The sequence below is a fragment of the Mus musculus genome, chromosome 16 (genome assembly GCF_000001635.26).
Source record: "Mus musculus strain C57BL/6J chromosome 16, GRCm38.p6 C57BL/6J".
Taxonomy (NCBI): domain Eukaryota; kingdom Metazoa; phylum Chordata; class Mammalia; order Rodentia; family Muridae; genus Mus; species Mus musculus.
Genome location: NC_000082.6, coordinates 24,368,083 through 24,384,450, shown reverse-complemented (window position 1 = coordinate 24,384,450; position 16,368 = coordinate 24,368,083). Strand labels below are relative to the sequence as shown.

General features: G+C 41.1%; 2 pseudogenes; both read left to right on the top strand.

Annotated features, from left to right (window-relative positions):
* Positions 3,906-4,842, top strand: Gm4521 (predicted gene 4521; annotated as a pseudogene).
* Gm41434 lies at positions 14,142-14,666 on the top strand (annotated as a pseudogene).
* Positions 14,667-16,368: the final 1,702 nt, after the last annotated feature.

The following is a 16,368-nucleotide window of genomic DNA, read 5'->3' as shown; positions in this document are numbered from 1 at the left end:
ATCTGCAGAATTAGTTCTGGTTATTTAATTTTTCTTATGTAAAATGTATCACTTAAGTTTTCTTATCTTTTTAAGACAAGTCCTCCACAAAGAATTTGGATAATGAAATGCCTCACTTTGCCCTTGAATAATCTCAGTAATCTATTCCAGATAATTTGGATGTTATCTCAAAACAGTTAACAGTGTGTTTATCCACATTTCTAGCCCTGCCCTATGCCCACTCACTTAAACTAAGATATACAAGTACATTCCCGTAGGATAAAATAGACCACAAATTGAATGAATCTAGTTGTCTTACCTTGCAAATAAACATCACTTTAAAACTCCTGATGTAGATAATTTTCACATTTTCATTATCAGGTTAGATGTCCTCTGGGTTAAAGCTTATTATAGGCTGATTAATCAATCTTTATTTAAGAATCATCGCATGTATTATGACTCAAAGTTGTATGTACTGCAGTCCTTTCTTCGTGCCTTAATTTCCTTTCCTGACACTCTAATCTACCCAATCACAATCCAGGAACCTCCCTTTCTTACTAGCTTCTCTTTTCAATCAGTTGTCCATTCTAACCGAAAGCTTTGTCTCCTGTGAGTACCCTCCATCTGAATCCAGAAACCAGACATTGTCATCTTTAACATCTACAAATCCAATGTGTGAGTAGAGATGTTAAGATGGTACATGACAATGTAAAGGCCACTGGTAGTCCTTCCCAACAAAGGTTTTAGCTTGGGGGGTTTCTCTGTTTGTTTGAGAAAGGTTCTTACCATGTAGCTCTTGCTGATCTGGAACTCACTATGTAATCCAGGCTGGCCTCGAATTCACAGATTCCTGTCCACCTCTGCTGGGTACCACTACACCCAGCTGTACAAGGTTCTTATGAGCAGGGACACACACTGGTCTTCACAAGTCATTTGTTTTTCACAGTGTTCTCTTCTCACCTGGTTGAAGCTGGTGTTTATTCCCATATTTAATCAGGGAGACAATGCCCTAAGTAGGCATTTTAAGCTACCAAGTAAAACCTGCAGTGCTAGGACTAAGTTGCATGTTGTGGAGCCGTTGTCGAAAGGAGTCCCATAGACGACCCCCAAAGGTCAGAACCTACTGCTACTTAGTTTTTACACTCCACAACCTGATGGCGAGGTCCTATTGTTGAACACGCCACTTATTTATGTTATCAAACATGAGGAAGTCGAGCTTGTCCCTAACTAAAAGCTCCAGTGACATTCCTGGTACAGAGAGGTATTACCAGAGGAAAAGAAGTCAGCATCGATATGAGCCATCTACAAACCCTGCAGCCTACAGCAACCTGACTGCAACATGTGCTGGTACAATGGTGGCATGCATGTTGTGGGAGACACCACCCACTTTTGGATTGGCTTTAAGGCTCGTGAGATGAAATCTATAAAACGACACTGCTAAAGTGACCAAGAACCTGAGACTAGAGAGGTCATGGTCTCCAAGGAAAAACTTAACCACTACTATTAAGATATTAAAGAAACATAGCCATAAAATGATTCCTAGTGACATATTGCTATGCCCGTAGATCTCTCATCAGAGTAGCTTCTTCTTTCAGTGGATGGTAATTAAAACAGAGACTCACACCTGGAAAATGTGCAGAGCACTCAGCCTCAAAGGAGAGTCTTTATTAAACCCCTTCCTTCAAGGTTCAGGATTCTATGCAAAAAAAGAAGGCAGAAAGAGTATACAGATGACTTCAACAAATTAGCATCTTCCAGACACAGCAGGACTGATACTCCTATAAATCCCATACTATGACAGCACACACAACACTAGCACAGGTTCACAAAGTCAGTGAACAAGTCTCACCCCAACCAAGGAGCTATTTGCAACTGATTCCTGCTGGGAAAGGGAAGACCAGATTTCTCCAGTGGAGGGTCACTGAATCTATCAACGACACTCTAGGGCAGGTCACAGGCCCAGGAGGAGTTGGCCACCACAAAAGAGGTATGATGATGTCAGAACATGGTCCAGGAAAGGAGTCATATGAATTCTGAGTGCTTGTGAGAACATTCTAGGAATGCAAGTGCTTTATGACCTCAGTTTCTTCAAAACATGGAATTATTCTTGGATGATGTTTCCGTGCTCCTCCTGGGTGTAGGGAATAGGAGTGAGTTTATTTCAGATTACTCATTATTGCTGGCTGCTGTTACTCTGCTTATCAAATGCCTCTATGGAAAAAGATGGTTTTACTACCTGCAGCCTGCCCCGGTGATTGTATGCAGTGTGAACTCCTGAGAACTTTGAGAACTTTACTCAGGTGATCTTTCTTAACCGTCAGAGTATAAATTGTCTGATGCTCTAAATAGAGTTGACTACTACATGAGACTTCAGTCCATCTCATGTGTAGGCCTCACTCTCCAAGCTCCCACTGCCCTGTGGCTCTGTTGTGGACTTTGTGTTGTTTTGTTTTGTTGTTTTTGTCTTATCACTTTTTGTTTTGTTGTTGTTGTTTGTTTCTATTTCCATTTTTTTAATTTTTGAGTTTTTGTCTGTTTTTGTTTTTGTTTTGTTTAGAGAGGGAACTAGGAAAAAATATGAAATTGGGTGAGTAGGGCAGATCTGGGAGGAACTTGGGAAGGGAATGAATATGAACAAAATATATTGCATGGAAATGTTTTAAATTGATTTTTTTTCACATTTTATTTAACATGCCCCCAGGGAACACTGAACAGTCCCGAAGTCAAAAGGCAAAGGGGAGAGGGCAGAGGGCAGGGGGCAGAGGACAATGGAATGGTGATAAGCTACAAAATGACAGCTTCCAAAGTGTTTTTCAAGGATAATTTTAAGAAAAAAAAAATCCACACTGTATACTTACATTGAACTTACTAACACCCCTTTGCATGGGACTCTACTAAATGTTTACCAGAAAATTTTAAATGGGGTTTGAATATGCAATACTGATAATGCTAAAATAAACAAACTTAAATAATTTTTTTCTATAATAAATAATGGAGCAGTGACTTAAGTTCACATTTTTAATTTTTAATTTATTATATTTTATGTGCATGGATTTTTGGCCTGCAGGTATGTCTGCGGACCACATGGATACCTGGAACCTGGAGAGGTCAGAAGAGGGCCACAGGTCCTCTGGAACTGGAGTGATGACATGTGAGGCAACATGTGAGTGCTGGCGAGTTAACCCAGGTCCTCTGCAAAAGCAGCAAGGTCTCCAAACTGCTGAGCCATCTCTGCTGACTCTACGTTTGCATGGTTTTGCTTGTTTGTTTGTTTTTTAAATCCTCTGAAGCCAAAAGAGCTGGTGTTTTCAGATAACAGAATCACACTTCTACCCTAACTCATGTAGAGATCCATCTTTCCCTCCTCCTCCCCTTTAGCTGTAGATCCCCTACTCAGTGCTTCTTGACCTTCTTAATGCCTTTAATACAGTTCCTTGCATTGTGCTGACCCAACCATAAAATTATTTTCATAGCTACTTCATAACTAACTTTGCCACTGTTATGAATCATGATGTAAATATCCATCATGCAAGGAATTGTGACACACAGGTTTAGAACCAGTGTCCCAGTTGGCTACAGCCTAGAACCTGAGTTACCAAGAAAGCGCTGCCTACCTAGTGTTCTTTTATTTAGCTAGTTTATTACCAGCTTTCTATTTGCCTATGGCACATCATGGGACAGAGAATCCGAGAAACACTGGACCATTGTTCCATTCAATGGTGTTCTACTCTCAAAGTTAACCTCCAATGCTCTTTTGTGGTATATTTGGCCCTTCATTTGTCAATCTATAACTAAGAAAAGATAACGCAAACCTCAAACTGACCCAAATTCAATGTATACAAGCATTGATTTCCCCAGAGCATGGATAACTTTCCAGCATTAAGTTCTTAAAATAAAGATTTCCAAATTGATGTCTAAATGCTAGTAATAATTCTTTTCTTCCATCAACTCTTCCCGAGCCGATGACTGCTACTGAAGCTGCTGCTAGGAAAAGCCAGATGAAAGCCAGAATAACAGATACCATTGGACCAACAGAAACCTCAATTGCACCAAGACAAAGACCAAAGGCTAATTCCACTGCTGCCACTTCCAGTGTGCTGACCATTCAGAGTTCAGCAACGCCTGTCAAAGTCCCTGCTCCTGGGGAGTTCAGCAACCACAAACCCAAAGGAGCATTGAGACCTGGAAATGGGTCTGAAGTCTTAATGGTTCAGGGACCCCCTCAGCAACCCCCACAGCAGCATAGAGTCCTCCAGCAGTTGCAGCAGGGAGACTGGAGATTACAGCAACTTCATTTGCATCGTCATCCCCACCACCACCATCAGCAACAGCAACAACAGCAACAACAACAGCAGCAACAACAGCTGCAGCAACAACAGCAACAGCAACAGCAACTACTTCAAAATGCTTACTTGCAGCAGTATCAGCATGCAATGCACCAGCAGCATATACTTCAGCAACAGTTTCTAATGCACTCAGTGTATCAGCCACAACTGCCTGCATCCCAGTATCCTGCCATGATGCAGCAGTATCAGCAGGCTTTCTTGCAGCAGCAGATGCTAGCTCGCCATCAGCAGCCAGCACAGCAGGTATCACCCGAGTATCTTACCTCCCCGCAAGAGTTCTCACCAGCCTTAGTTTCCTACGCCTCGTCACTTCCAGCTCAGGTTGGAACCATAGTGGACTCTTCTTACGGTGCCAACAGGTCAGTTGCTGAGAAAGAGGCAGTTGCAAATTTTACAAATCAGAAGACCATTAGTCACCCTCCTGACATGTCAGGCTGGAATCCTTTTGGAGAAGACAATTTTTCCAAGTTAACAGAAGAGGAACTGTTGGACAGAGAATTTGACCTTCTAAGATCAAGTAAGGGACACTTGAAGGCTTATTTTGCTTCACAGTAAAATAACAGCTATATAGTTGAGCAAGGCCAAAGACTGTTAGAGGTGGTGTCAAAAATTCTTGCTAAAAAAAAGAAAGTTAAACATTCTTGCTACATTGGGATGAAGATAGAATCCCTAATTAAGTTCTATAAAGTGCATGGTTTTGACATTTCATGCTACCTTTGATTACAGTTAAAGGATTGCACTTGATCACCCTGGCAGATGCAAGAAGTAGATTTGATTTTGTTTCCTTCTATTTTTTTTGATGACTAATTATTAGAACTCACAAAATCATCTAAATTGCTGTGCCCCCCTATTGTAGGTATCACACTTCATCAAACAGCAAGCAGCTTTCTTTGGGGCAAAGAATAGACTTAAGAGTCCTGGGCAATTCTCTGTCCCGGTCACTAACTCACTGCGTAGTAGTAATTAACCTTGAGACAAAAAGCTTTCAGTCTCAGTCTGTCCTTCTGAACAATACCAGAAACTCTCCCTGATCTGATACCCTCAGTCTTGACTCGTTGTCTAAAGCACAAATGTTCACTATCATTTGATAAATAGGATGACCCTGTGATTGGTAGCATTACTGTGCAACTTGACACAAGCTAAAGTCCTCTGAGAAAAGGGAACTTCAAATTAAGAAAAGGCTGCAGGCAAGCCTGTGGGGCATTTTCTTAGAGACTGATAGGGCAGGTTGCTGCCCATTGTAGGTGTGACCATCCTTGAGCTGGTGATCTGGGTTCTCTAAGAAAGCATGATGATAAAAAAGGCATGAGGAGCAAGTCCGTAAGCAGCACTCGTCCTGGGACTCTGCATCAACTCCTGCCTCCAGGTTCCAGGCATTTTTAAGTTCCTGACCTGGCTTTGTTCAGTGAGGAGCAGTTCTGTGGAAGTGTAAACCTGTTAAACCCTATCCTCCCCAGTTGCTTTGATCTCGTGTTTCATCACAACAGTAGAAACCTTGACCAAGAAAATAGTTACCCTTCTCAAAGGTGTACAAATTCAGGACCTAGAAGTCTTGCTTATTCTGCAGCATAGGACTTCTTTAGGAAAACCTTTCATGAGTAGCTACTAATTCAAATGCTTCCTGAGCAGAATCCTTGAGGCAGTCATGAATCCCGCTGGTTATGAAAACAGAAGCTATAAGCTATATACTTTATAAAGTATAGAGTTATTATATTTGAAACTGCTATGCCATGTCTGCTTTAAAATGTGAATAATTGAATTCTATTATATTTTATTCTTCCTTAAATATTTCAAGTACCCCCTTAAAGCGGACACTTGACTTTATAAATACTAGAGATTTATTAGGAAACTACACATTGCCAAGGGGTTGCTACAGACTAGTGGAAGCTTTAAACACAACTATGTTCAACTACTGTAGAGACTGATGTAATAAGATGTAGATAGGATGGGGCCTTCTAGGAGCATAGAGGTATACACGGGTCTGGGGGAATAGAATAGACAAGTCCTAAAGAAAGAGTACGTAAGGCAGGAGAAATGGCTTGGTTATGAGCGCATACTGTCTTCCCGAGAACCAGGGTTTATTCCTCACTACCCACATCCTAATGTGTCTCGAGTTCCAGAGCATCCAAGGCCATCTTCTGCCTCCCCCTAGCACCCGTACACACACACACACACACACACACACACACACACACACTCAAAGCAAAAAAAAAATCTTAAAAAGCAAAACAAAACAACAACAAAAATCAGAAAAAGAAACAATCAGTCAAGTGAGACCTAAAACAGAAGTATCATATGAAGAAGTGGTAAAATAGTGAACTGCACTCCAGGGAAAGCATGCAGCATACACACAGACAGCACTGGGAGATCACAGTAGAGTCGAGGGATTCCAAATAGTTCGTTGAAGCTAGCGTAGAATAGGGCAGAAATAAGAAAAAAATGAACTTATGCAGGCAGAGGCAATAGAAGTGACAAATTTTGGATTAAAATGGGAAGAAGATTGTGCAAAAGACAGGAACAGAGCAAAGCCTGGACATGTGGCAGGACAGCAGGCCGTCTGTCCTGGATGCTGCTGAGACTGGTTCCTGATGGATTCTTGAATACAAGGTGGACTTCACAGAGCTTTGCTCAAGATATTTGTCCTAAGAGCAGATGCTAACATGTTGCAAATTCATTTCATTCATCTACTAGATCCAAAGTGCCCTGTCACCTGCATGTGCATACATTATATGACTTAGAAGTGAACAGAATTCATTACTCTGGGTTGATGGGTAAAGAAATGCTGGACCTCTACAAAAACAGATTATTATGCAGTCATCCTTTATCCCATTAGATCTCAATTTCTGCTTTCTCAAACTAGACTATGCCAGTCCCAGGCACAGACATGCATAGGAAAGAAGCCTGAAGATACCCTGTATTAAGGCATAAATGAAATATTACACTCATCTCTTCAGTGGGAATGGAATTAACCAGGACCCACATGGACAGGTTAAAATAAAAGATTAAACATATTGTAGAAGCAGATTATTACTTATTAGAAGAAAGGTAAATATAAAACAAATCAGCTATGAGGTCTACTTAAAATATATTTATGATAACACTTGGGAGAGAAAGGCAAGCAGGTCTCTGTGAATATGAGGGCACCTGATCTACATAGTGAGTTCTAGGAGAGTCACAGCTATGGAGAGAGTCTCTCTCTCTCTCTCTCTCTCTCTCTCTCTCTCTCTCTCTCTCTCTCTCTCTGTTTCACACACACACAAGTTATTGTGCAGTGTTTGCCCTTGTAGGAAGTGAACTGGGCTCTACAACAGAAGCAGGAAATAAATTATCATGATTATTATTATGAAAATATTGAGTAACTTTTAGAGTCTACTATATGCCATAAAGTTATTTAGCTGGCCAATGGGGACATTCCTGACACACCTGCTGCCTGTAGATAACACTGTAAACTCTGAAGTCCAAGTACTAGGTACTACCTAGGAAAACAAGAAGTTCTGCTCTGTTTCTATGAGTGTTCATTTGGCCAGTGTCTGGAGTAGATGAGCTCACCAGACAGCAGAGAGTTCTATGCCTATTGAGTTTGATCCTGCCTTTAAGTTGATTCTAGGGGAACTCCTGTGCACATACTGTCTAAGGATATGGACAAAGATGGGAGTTACAATTAAGGACTCAGGATTGGAGAAGTGATCACGTAGGATCCCTGGGACTATATGCCTCTTAACTGTTTTGCTACGGAACAGTAGTAGCTGTAGTCATGGAAGTGGCATTAGTAATACAGTATGGTGAGCTCTTGAAGGCCTCTTGGTGTTTTGAAAACACCCAATGGTAATATGCATCATTAAGTAGATGATTGATCATTTCTCTTGGATTTTTGGGCAAGTCCCAAAGGGAATGTTAGTCCTTGTCACTTTTTATCTTTTCTCTCCCCAGTGCTAACATTCCCAAGGTGTGTTTGTGTGTCCCTGTGTGTGAGTGTGTGCCTGTGTATACCTGTGTGGCCACTTCCTTGCATTTGTTTAGGATAACAAAACAGTGAGTGTCAAAAGCTATGGAAGGTTAAAAAAAAAAGGAAAAATCTCTAGATACCACTAGTTTTCTCTTTTTAAGGTTTTATGTGTCTGTGTATGTATGTGTATGTTCATCTATATGCATTTGAGAAAAAATGTCTGCCACAGCAAGAGAGTGTTGGATCCCCGGACCTGTAATTTCAAGTGGTTGTGTGAGTCCCCAAATGTGGAGGCTGTGAAACAAATTCTGGTACTCTGCAAGAGCAATAGTACTATGCTCATACTTGCTCGGACATCTCTCCTGACCCTCAAAGATTTCTTTTTGTTTTTTGTTTGTTTGTTTGTTTGTTTTAACTACAATATTTATGGACTTATTTACTTTTCTTATATATTTTGCTTCTGTGGTCCCATGTATTTCCTTTTGGATCTGATACATTGAAGTTATAAATTGTTTTACACATACACAGGCACACACTCATATACAGGCACAACACACACACACACACACTCTAACCTTGGGAACATCAGTTACTTCATTGGTTCTAGAAAAATAGTTCACTCTAAAGTTAGAAAAAAAATGAGTTTGGATTGAAAGATTTCTAGAGCCCTTCCCAAGTCTTGCCTTCTACAGCTCTAAACTGACACTGAAGCCCCATTTTGGTTGCAGAAGCTTCTGTTTCTGTTGGTCAAGCGTTAGAGCATCAGAGCACCGAGATTAGTGTTACAATGCTGAGCAAGTTACACAGAGTTCAGTCTGAGTCGGTTTCCCTTCTCACAGCACTGCTGTCCTACAGAGTCTTTCTGGGAAGACTAAAAGCCAAAGGTGTTCTCTATGAGCGGTTGGCCTTCTCAAGTGAAGACATGCCTTATGCAGCCACAGCTGTCCCCAATTAACCTCTGTCTTGAGACCTAGGCCGTGAGCAGCCATGACTTAGCAAGCCCAGCTTCGAAAGGAGCCCCCTCCTTGTGACAAGTAGTCACTAATTACATTTTCTCAGGCAGCAGTTGAAAGTTTAGAAAAGCTCTACTTTCTTTACAGTGTGTGTCTCTGGCTCCAATTAAATGACCCACTTTTAAGACATTCAATGAAAAGAATATCGAAACTCTACTCGGTTTCTGTATATTATATAGCCATATTACAAACTGTATAGAGCACACATCATAAAACCTACCATCCATGTAACCATGGATAGCCAACATTTATTTACAATGTTATGATTGATAGTTTTGACATATCTATATGGTCTTCCTATCAATGATGGCTGAGTTGAGTTTCTAATGTGTTGTAGTTAGAAGTATCAAGAGAGGCCTTGGAGGGGTCTCATCAGTTAACAGCCTGCACTACTCTTCGTACAGGGCCAGAATTGGTAAAAACAACAAAAAAACAAAAAACAAACAACAACAACAACAACAACATAAAAAACCCACATCAGATGGATCACAACTGTTTGTAGCTCCAGCTCCAGGGAAATCTGATACCCTTGGCTCCTGTGGTTATATTCATATGCACATACCACCCCCCAACCCACCCCCCCACCCCCCGCACATACCCATAGCCACACAAACACATGAGTATGGTTTTTAATCTTTTGTGATAGGAGTATCACACATTTATTGTAGTCAGTAATGCTGAGTCTGATAATTAGAAACGTTGCACAGATATTGTTTGGTTATTTTTACCATAGGCGGTCATTTGTATTATTGTGCATTATCCCAGCTGCCTATGGTGGGGAGAGGGGGGGAGGGCGGGGATCTTATTTTCCGTTCTCCATGTAGCCATCTAGATTCCCACCAGAAATACTCCCATACCCTGCAACACTCACAGAACTGTCCTAATTCTTTACATTTTCATTCTTACTTCATTTCTCAATTCTACTACACTTAAATTTTCTATTTTAACTTGATTCTTCTGTGAATGTCACCCTAGAAAGACTGAATCAGAACATAAGTGACAGCTGTGCAGTTGGTTGTCCTTATCCACAGTCAATCAATTATAGATGAAATTACTTGAATTTTAAAAGAATGAGTACTTAACATTTACAAACTTTTTCCATTGCCAGTCTCTAAACAACATAGTATAATAACTATTTGCATAGCATTTAAATGTATTAGGCATTACAAGTAATTTAGAGAGTTAAAGTACAGGGGAGGATATAGGTAGCTTAGATGTAAATATCATGCCATTATAGGTAAGGGACTTGAGCGTTCACATTGTTTGCTATCTGTGAGAAATTTTGGACCTAATCTCCTATGTATACCGAAGGGGTACTAAAACTATAAAAGGCCTTGTGGATGCTATGTGATACAAGGCCATCTGTGCTAAAGGAATCCTATGCTTAAGTCATGTTTCCCCTAAGAAGCGATGAGCAGAGTGATTAAGAGCCAGAAGTCATGGGCTATTAAACAAACATCCCAGCGCCAGGGGTGGGATCTCTTCTTATGAGTTGTTGGTCAGGAAGATCACAGAGGCACTCAAAACATGACAGGTTTTGTTATTCCTCTTGGTGATCCATAGGAAAAGAAATGGTAAAACCCTACTGCTGAAGACAGCTCTACCTGGAAGGCATGATATAGAAAAAGCAGACTGAAACTGAACTGGGAGGTTCCTTTTTACCAACTAGCTCTTGTGGGGTGCTGTGCAGACTGCTGAAGAAGAAAAGGCATCTGTAGCTCTGCCAGATGGGAACCTTATGACCCATGAGGTCATCCTGCCAAGCAAGCTATGCCCACCTGTGCAATGCTGGCAGCTGGCACTAAGCTTAGGTGAGTAGTGGTTCTCTGACTGGATTGTAGACTCACTCTGCAATGGGCAGGGATTTCATTCTTGTTATTGTGACTCTGATCCAAAAGCCATGGTACAGGAGAACCCAGGTCTTAGCAAGGTGCAGAATACTGTTATTTAAATAAGTTGGTAGAGTGTCAGGCTGTCCTCTAAATTTGGGGGGGGGGTAGAAATTGTACTCTCAGCTTTAATGAGAGAGTCCTTCCTTCCAATGACTGGTGGAGAGTGAAGAAACTCATGGCTGTACAAGGCATCAAATGATCAGTGAGTGAATACCCATGCCTAACAGGATGTTTATATTACTCCCTCTACGGCTCAAGCAACATCACCGAAGAGGGAGGAAGAGAGAATAGAAGAGCTAGAAGAGAGCTAAATGTCATCTTTTGGGCAATACATAGCACCTGCAATTACAAACTCATAGCAGCTGCAGCCACATGCTGAGTCCTGTGCAAGAATGGGCCTGACCATAGTCAGGCCTGAATGGGAACAAATAAGAGACCCCACTGCTCGCTGCTGAACTATTTGCTACTGACTGATAGATTCAAGAGTAGGGAAATAAGTGTCTTAAGTTTTGAACTCACCAGTGACCCCATGAGGCTCCAGTCAATACTTCCAATCCAGTGGTGAGATACCTGATCATGGTTAAACTAAATGGGTCATAACACAAAACAAAAAGGCATGAAAGAGACAGGCAGGCGAAAGGGAGGCCGATAGGGAAGGTAGGATATAATTAGAAAGAGTGTCAAGGACTGAGTTATCAGAATATATTATATATAGATTTATGAAATTGTCAAAAGCAGTATTAATTTATCAATACAAATTAATTTTTAAAAATAGCCAGGTATCATAGCACTTGCCTCTGGTCCCAGCTTTCAGGAGGCACAAGTGGAACTCTGTGACACTGAGGCTAGCCTGGTCTACATAGTGAGTTCTAGGCCAGCCAGGACTATATAGTGAGACCCTGTCTTAAAACAAAGTTATGATAAAATTAAACTAAAAAGGGAACCTAGCCTTACATGTGTAGTACCATAATGTCTGTAATCCTAGCAGTTAAGAAGCTATGTGGGGAGTGGAGATTGTGATTCAAAGATATCTTAAGGGTTTTTTTGTTTGTTTGAATTTTTTTGTTTGTTTTTTGTTTGTTTGGTTGGTTTTTTGGTTAACCTTATCTAAAAACCAAACCAATCAACCAATGAAACTGTGATGGTTTGTATATGCTCGGCTCAGGGAGTGGCACTATTAGAAGGTGTGGCCCTGTTCGAGTAGGTGTGGCCTTTTTGGAGTAGGTGTGGCACTGTGGGTGTAGGCTTTAAGACCCTCATCCCAGCTTCCTGGAATGAGTATTCTCCTAGCAGCCTTCAGATGAAGATGTAGACCTCTCAGCTCCTCCTGCACCATTCCTACCTGGATGCTGCCGTGTTCCTGACTTGATGATAATGGACTGAATCTCCGAATCTGTAAGTCAGCCCCAGTTAAATGTTCTTAAGTTGCCTTGGTCATGGTGTTGGTTCACAGCAGTAAAATCCTAACCAAGACAGAAATCAAATGAACAAACAAACAAACTAACAAACAAAAAAGGACTAGCCTAAACCTGACTGGCTGCAATGTGCATACACATCCTGACTTTTGACCTTTGGCAACTCCCTTAATCACTCTGAACTTGTCAGCACAGACGTAATAGTTCTGGTCTCATAAGGTCATTGTGAGCATATGTAAGCACTAGGAGCCTACCGGTTATGTTCTGCGGGTGGTGCCATTCCATCTGGTAGGATCCTGGATTGAAAAAGGAGAAAGCAACCTGAGCACCAGCATCCATTGCTTTCTGCTCCTTGGCTGCAGATGCAATGTGACCGGGCACTTCATCCTCTTGCTCTCATGACCTTCCCCACCACAAAGGACTGTGCACCTTCAAACTGGGAGCCAAGACTAGCCCATGCTCCTTTAAGTTGCTGTTTTGCAATAGCGATGAGAAAGTTAACTAATGTGTCAAGGCAGGGCTAGACATAAACAAGCTCTTAGCAAAGATTAGAGAAGATTTGAATTTATTTTCACTTTCTTTATGACTTGCATATGTTTCACAAACTGCTTTTTTTTTTAAATAACATACTGCACATCATTGAAATATCAGGGAATAAAAATAACAAATTTAATCTTTAAGCAAAAGTTGGCATTAATTTGGGCAATCATACTTTTCTTAGGTGGCAATGATAATCTTACCTGCCCCATATGCATATACCTTCACAATATGACTTTGCTATTTTTTTCTCATGAAGAATTAGAGTTTACTGATTGTTTAAAATCTGAACTGGCCTTGTGTTGACCAATAGAGGAAGGCAGCAGAAGTGATACCATGCACTTCTAATCTTAGATAATAAGGAGATGTGTGGTCTTTTCTCCTAGTCTCTCATATAGATGTACACACAAACACACACACACACACACACACACACACACACACACACACACACACATGCACGCACACACACCTCAACAATCATGTGGAAAAGCCTGGGCCAACTTGCTATGTTCCAGAGACATATCATCTAGATGACAGAACCAGTCAGCCAAAAATTGACCTATTGACTGTAGCTCTCTGAGCACACCAAGGCAAGGTCAGCAGAAGACCTTTGCAGCTGATCCCAGCCCAAATCATTAACCAAGAAATAGTGGGGTGCTAATTATTTTATGTCACTCAGCTTCACATGGGTTTGTTAGGTAGAAAATGCTTACTGATATCCGTGCATATGTAGTGTGTGTCATTGAAGCCCCTTTAGTTTGGTGAAAGTATCTGGGCTATTAATAAGCTTTCTGGATTTTTAAAAAGAGTCTAGTATGACAAGGGTCATTACAAACTCACCACAGAAAACAGTATAGAAGGCCAGTGCTTTCCTGGAAGCTATTTTGGCTTTTTGCAGGGATGTTTCAACTCACAGACTTTGAATGTGCTTTTCAATGCGCTTCTTAATAACCTCTACACTTAGAGTTCATTTTATATTTTACCAAGTACTTTCAAACCAAGTCACTTACGGTTTGAAATGAAAAATCCTTAGAGCTGGTCATTACTGACAGAAAAGGTCCCACAGAGCTGAGTGGCCAAGCCACGTGACTTCCCAGGGGACCAGGCCACAGAATTAAAGGAGGCCTACCAGCTGTTTAACAGAACCAAGATGGCAAAATCCTGTGCACCCAATGTGAGGATATGATGAAGGCCCTGGGCCAGAACCCTCCCAATGCCGAGGTACTCAAGGTAAGGGGAGCCCCAAGAGTGATGAAATGGATGTCAACGTGCTGGACTTTGAGCACTTTCTGTCCGTGCTGCAGACCGTGGCCAAGAACAAGGACCAAGGAACCCATGAGGATTATGTTGGAAGCCTTCTTGTATTTGGGAAGGAAAAGTATGGTACGTGTCACGGGTTCTGAAATTCATCATGTCCTTGTCATGTTGGGTGAGAAAATGATGGAGGAAAAAGTAGAAATGCTGGGGACAGGGTGAGGACAGCAATGGTGGTATAAACTATGGAGAGCTTTGTTCAGGTGGTGCTGAATGGCTGAGTTCTTCTCTATATCCTGAGCCTGTACCTGGTCAGTGGGAGATTTCTGTGGTCCTCGAGACTGTCTATGCTCTCTGATCGCAGCCTGTCTATGCTCTCTGGTCACAGCATCTTGTCTATCAAGTCTCTTTTGGATGATGTTTATCTTCACCAAATAAATTTTCTTTCTTTGTGCAAAGAGAGAGAGAGAGAGAGAGAGAGAGAGAGAGAGAGAGAGAGAGAGAGAGAGAGAAACAAGGTCCTGAGGGTCATTATCACAAACTTCAGTGTGACCTGTTTTTAAATTGTTTTTACACTGTGATTTCACTTTAAAGAATGCGCAAAATTGGCCGGGCAGTGGTGGCGCACACCTTTAATCCCAGCACTTGGGAGGTAGAGGCAGGCGATCTCTGAGTTCGAGGCCAGCCTGGTCTACAGAGTGAGTTCCAGGGCTATACAGAGAAACCATGTCTCAAAAAACAAACAAACAAACAAAAATGTGTAAAATTATGGCAACTCAAATTATTCATTCATAGAAACTATAGCACTGAAACTAATGCAAAGCCCTGCTTTCCACACACATCTAAAAGCAGGTTTTGTCCCTCACTGCTGGCTCTAACACTCTACCACAGCTTCTATTTCTTACAAGTGGTGAACTTGGGCCTGGAATCAGCATGCCTGTCAATACCCTAACACAGACCTATGAGGTCTAATCAACATCTTCAATCTTGATGTTTGTGAACCTAAAACTCTGTTAGAACTTAAGCCACAGGTAGATTATACACTATATATGTATGTGTGTGTGTGTGTGTGTATATATATATATATATATGTATATATATATATATATATATATATATATATATATATATATATATATATGCCTACTTGTTGCCATGGTCACCATAAACAGATTCATGGTTAATTTTAGAGAGTGAAATGGTCTATGTTTTGATATTCTTATATAAATCGTTGTGCACTAGTATTAAAAAAGCGTTGGCTTCCTTCCATCGGTAACTCACAGAAGAGAGAGACAAGTTTGTCCTTGTAAGTCCAGAGGGATAGGAATAAACTCAAAAGCTAGAGGTAGCTGAAGGCAGAGCTTAAGTAACATAATAATCACAGTAGTCTAACCATTATACAACTGGCAGCTGTGTGTGTGGCGGAGATCACTTGATTCTTTTGCAGAGGATCCAGGTTTTCTACCTAGTATCTGCACAGCTGCCTATGACTTCAACTCCAGGAGGTCTAACCTCCACTTCTAGACTCTGAGCGGATGCATATGTCTGCATACTCACATGGACACACATATATAATAATTAAATAACAGAAATAAATCTTTTAAAAATGGGGCAGACTGGATTCCTGACTAGTTCCTGAGATAGAATAACACCTGAGCTTCATGTGAGGAAGTTTTCAAAAGTTCATGTTTGTACTCAGATATCAATCGCTTTTACTGACTCAAAGCAAAAAAGCATGTCTCTCACAATAGCAGAACCCCTCCCTCCTCATTTAGGATTTCTAGAATGCAAAACAATTTGCACAATTAACGCAGCACCCATAACATCTTGGACCATCATTTGTGCAACTTTCTTACCAGAAGTAAGTATAGTCCAGTCTGCAAGAGTCTTGGCTGTTTTTGTCAGAATGCCCTCGATAGTGAGGGAACAAACTCGAATCCAAGGAATAAACCTCACCGGGCTTTTCAGATTCGGTTCATAGGG